Source organism: Bombus pyrosoma, unplaced genomic scaffold (genome assembly GCF_014825855.1).
Source record: "Bombus pyrosoma isolate SC7728 unplaced genomic scaffold, ASM1482585v1 HiC_scaffold_4724, whole genome shotgun sequence".
NCBI classification, from domain to species: domain Eukaryota; kingdom Metazoa; phylum Arthropoda; class Insecta; order Hymenoptera; family Apidae; genus Bombus; species Bombus pyrosoma.
Window position 1 is genome coordinate 5,492 of NW_025219984.1, and position 5,078 is coordinate 10,569.

The 5,078-nt window shown below is 43.4% G+C and overlaps 1 pseudogene; it reads left to right on the plus strand.

Moving 5' to 3' along the window:
• The first annotated feature begins 2,670 nt into the window (after positions 1–2,670).
• LOC122577485 lies at positions 2,671–4,729 on the plus strand (annotated as a pseudogene).
• The last annotated feature ends 349 nt before the right edge of the window (positions 4,730–5,078 follow it).

Sequence of the window (5,078 nt, forward strand, 5' to 3'; positions counted from 1 at the left end):
CATAATATGTAACTACATCAATCTGTACGTTATCAGTTTATGAACATTGGTAGAAGAATTCGAAGAATTGGAAAGTTTTTATTAAAAAGAACAGTTTCATTATTGCATGGCCTCGGAGTAGGTTGCAATATGTATGTATACCTGCGTATTTAATATGTTAAACAACTTACTAGACTTACTAAACAGTAAGTATATACTAAGTTTTCCCAGCCGTTGCATATTTGTTTTTATCATTTGTTTTTAGTGCACTCCGAAGTCGGTTCATATTTTGAAAGAAATTGTTTCATTTAACGTAGAGGAGAGGTGCTATAAAGGGACAATTCGTCTGATATATACGTACTTAAAACATAGGTCTATTAATATATATTATATTATTATATATAATATATATATGTCGGGTCGTCGTCGTAATAAGAGCCCGAGTCGTCATCGGAAGAAAGGTATTGGGCACACAATGATTCTTCGCTGGAACTATACATCTTCCTTGTACAATCGAAGTGACGTTTATTAACACAAGTATGCGTTTTACAGAGTTAATAAGTAACTGCGGTGATTAGATACTGGTGACAATGGCCTAAGGTTCGATAACAAATCCGCGATCAACGGGATAATAGATGTATGATCTCACAAATTCTAAGTCCGACTCTTGGTTAACAAAACGTGAAATATTCGTAAAGACGTTATTCTTTCTCGTCGATGAGATCGCACAACAGAATGACTTTCCGTCACGATGATGCCACAGAGGAAAACTATGATGGGATGTGTCTAAGGGCACGAGATCATCGGATTCGTGAAGCGATGCCTTCGTTCGGAAGGTGAGGGAAATTGACATTGCTGTTAATTGGTCAATTTCCATATCGGTGGTTAGAAAAGGATGCTAACCACCCTTGAGAGAGAGAGAGAGAGAGAGAGAGAGAGAGAGAGAGACAGACAGACAGAGAGAGAGAGAGAGTTGCTAGCGAAAGCGTCGTACGTGAGAAAAGAAGATTCCTCGTATCTTCCCGCAGTAGGTGACAGATTTAGGGGCTGCTAAAACTAAGACTATTTGTCAGTTTGAAGAACCTCAGCTAAATAAATTCTAAGATGTCCAGAGACACCGCCAACGCCACGCCGCCGCGGGAAATCATATCTTCCGTGTGTGCTCGCACGCGCCTGATCGTGTCGATCGTCCCTTCTGGAAGCCGTACTGGCTTTTGTGCCAACTCGGCACCCGCCCCGACATGTGCCGTTCCAGACGGGCGGCGACGACTCTCTCGAGGAGCTTACCGACCTCGTCCAACAGGCATATTGGCCGGTACGCCTACGGCGAATTCATCGGTCGGCCCCCTTTCTGAAGCAAAACCAGCCTCGCTGTCCGCCATGCCCGGGGGTAGACTCCCTCTCAGACACTTTGTGTAGAGGCGCCGAAGTTTGGGAGCCATGATCTCCATTACTTTCCCCCGGGATTCCGTCCGGGCCCGGCGCCACATCGCGGGAAGCCATTCTTCTTGTCGCCTCCCACAGCTCTTCCTCCGTGACTTCCCAGTCATCATCCACTCCCCCGTCCGGGTTGTGTCCCGCAACTGTTCTGCCGCTCTGTCCTCTTGCGGGGGGAAGAGCGTCCCAATGATCTGTAGCAGCAGCGCCGGTTCCATCTTCGTCGTTGCCAGAGATACTTTTGCGCGAAGTTTTTGCGTCACCGTCCTGTATGGCCTTCCCCATGGGTCGGACTCTACAGCTTCGACCAGTTCCGACCAGGCACGGTTCTTCACAATCTTAATCTCCTTTTGTAGCGAGCGCCGTAGCACGCGATACGCTCGGTAGCGCAGGGAGACTTCTTCCTCGTCGCGTCGTCGCCAGACCGTCTTTGGACCCGAACACATGTCGCCCTCAGCTCCGCGATGTCGGGAGTCCATCAATACACGGCTCTGCTTCGTCCGCTGCCCAACGTGGTTCGTGGCATGAACGTGTCATATATTGCGGCATGACTCGGCGGAGATTCTCGGCCTCCTCCTCCACGCTTGTTTCCGTCGGCATCGTTGAGGCCTCCCAGTTCCAAGCAGCCACTATTGCGGCCACTCGATGCAGATCGTCGTCCCTTTCCTGGATTTTCCACCTTGGTGGTGGACGCGCGCGTCCTCTTCTCGGCGAGCCGCAACCACCACCCGCGGTCACCGTTCCAGGTCCAAGTGTGCTTTCGCCTCCAGGAATATGTAGATGTGGTCCGAGAGTGTCTCGACCCCCTCGGCCTCTCCCCAATCTGAAATCCGTCTGAATATATCGGGGGAGGCCCATGTGATATCAACGACGGAGCTCCCCTTCCACACCACGCAGGTGCTGGCCGAGTCCAAGTCCCGCGGCGCAGTCTGACAGCGCGCGACCGCACGCGTTGGTTCAAGGGGTTTCCCCATTCCGTGGAGTGTGGCGTGAAGTCTCCCAGGACGAGCATCTGCCGAGGAAGGTGCCACCTGACGCCGTCGCCAACCCCGTCTAGGAACTCCTGGAACGCTGTCCGTCCGCTGTTGTGACATGTACACGTCCACCACCACTATTCTTGCTCACTCGACAACGACGTATCCGTTGCCGCGCTCCAGCAGGACTCCATGGGCGAACGCCCCGGCGTTGATGTCTAGATGACAGCTCCCATTTCGTCTGTATCTCCGGCCGAGTCCGGAACATTCAGAGCTCTGTATGGTTCAGCCACCACCGCTGGGGCGACTGTGCTTTCCCGAATGGTTTCTTTTAACAAACACAACTAATGATAGTGGTAAGTGTAAATTTGTGGAAAGTGATAATGCAGTAACAAGTGTAATAGCAATTGATGAAGCGAATTTAAGCCAACGTACTCGGAATGAAATATCTTGTCGACGATCGAAGAGTTGTGATGAGAAAAGGCAACCAGAAGAAAACAAAGGTGCTAATATTGCAAAGAGAGAAGCGAAACATAGAGGCAGACCTAGGAGATCGGATAAAGTTGAAGTTGAAAAAGATGAAGATACAAAAAAGATCTTACAAAATAAAAAGAGTGGATTAGAAGAACAAAGAAGAGTCGAAGAAAATACAAAAGAAAAGAAGCTGCAGAAGTCAAGTTAAAAAGTATATTAAATAATAAGTGCGATTTACTTGATACCGAAAGAGCTATTAAAATTAATGATGCTATTCAAAATATTGAATTTACTGAAGGTAGGAGCCACACTCAAAATGATATGGAAGATGTAGTAGAATGATTCACATGAATTATCTAATAAAAGTAAATTATCAAAAATAAGAATTGCACTTAACAAAATTGAAGATACAAAAACTATTTTACAAAATAAAAAGAATTCATTTGAAGGAGAAAAAGAAGTAGGGGAAAAGAAGAAAATATACCGACAGAAATTACTTTAAAAAATATATCAGATGATAAATGTGATATACTTTAGAAAAAAAAACTCCATAAACTGCATTAAGAATTTATCTATTGTAGTGAGGAGAAAGAGAAAGGATAATGGAATTGATCAATAGACTTTGAATTTTGAAGCGTTTATGAAAAACTTACACTTTTTAATAAAATATTCAATGTAAAGTATTTGTTATAATATTCATATAGATAGATGAGGAAAAATTGAATCTGTATAATTATTCATAGCTTATTGATCAATCATGCGACTCATTCAGGATATTAGAAGCAACTCGGGGTGTCGTAAATGTGACAATTTATTAAGAACGGTATTCTTGTGGTAGTAGAACGTAGCCTCATTGTTATAAATACCATATTTTAAATCATTATATACCAAGTTTTTTTTAACGACATGCAAGCTAGAAATCAGTATGATCAGGCAAGACAATTTTATCTAGATTCATCACGATTATCTAATCAATTTTGTCAGAATAGATTTAGTAAGCTAGGTCGTAACTGTTTTTCTACAAAAAATATTGCTTACGCGTCAACTGGACGTGCCATTTATCCATTTGGTTATAACTGCATGTGTTCATTTTGTAGACATATAGATACAAGATATTTGTGTCATCATTGTCACCATAACTTGCATAATAGATTACATTATCAAAATGCATTTGGAAATAATTCTAGACATTACATATATCAGTTACCAAGGAATTGTCGATACCCCTTTTGCCGCGGTGAATACTCTTATATAAAACTGCCTGTTACATTTTGCCGACCTGCTGAATCATCGAGGACGGAATGTCATTGTAAAAATCCTAATAATTGTTCTTGCAGAGGGAAAGTTCTACCCAATTTTAACTCTGCTGCCCAATTTAGCAAATGTCTTGATTGGATTAGTAGAGGTGACCCATCAATTAATAATCCACTGTATGCTACAGTTCATTCAATAATGTAGATCCTGGTGCTTCGGCGTCAAATGCGTCAGCATCTAGTACATTATCAAATAATGTACCTAGCACATTAAACATTAGATCTATGTTTTCTTTGCATAATTCTTCCGCTGCGCATCCTTCTGTTTGTTAAGTTAATCGTTCAACAGAACGCCAACATACGTGTGGCGACTCCTGCATTAGAAATCAGAGCGCAAGTGTTACTGGCGTTTGACAGCTTTTTTTGGTAGATGCGAAAGAGCAGAATGTAATCATGGTAGATCATCTGTGCATTGGTGGTTCATACATAGGTGATTGCCAGATTGGAATCCTCATTATTTTGATAAAAATATGGATACTGTTTCCCTAATGGAAGAAGAACTTCAAGAGCAGCAAGAAAGTGATAATAATACCACATTTCGAAGATGGGACAGTGAACATTGTTTCTATTTTATCTTACATAGGTCCTCCTTGACGCCTATCCCATCCGCCATATTCATTTGGATTACGATTATTGCCAAATCCATTGCCTGCGTTCCAATATGGCTTCCTCGCCGTCACAACCTCACACGCGGTTTTATTTCGCCTTTCATGTTTTTCCGGACCAAATTCCGTTAGATCTTACACCCACTTTTTTTCCACAGGCACTAGCTCTTCACTCTGATTAACTTTCTTGTTCGAATTCTGCAGTTTCCCGGAGATTTCGACCACGCTCACGGCTCCGTCCTCTCTAGGTCTGCTCCACGCATATGCTCCAATGGAACTTCCATCTTAAAATCCTA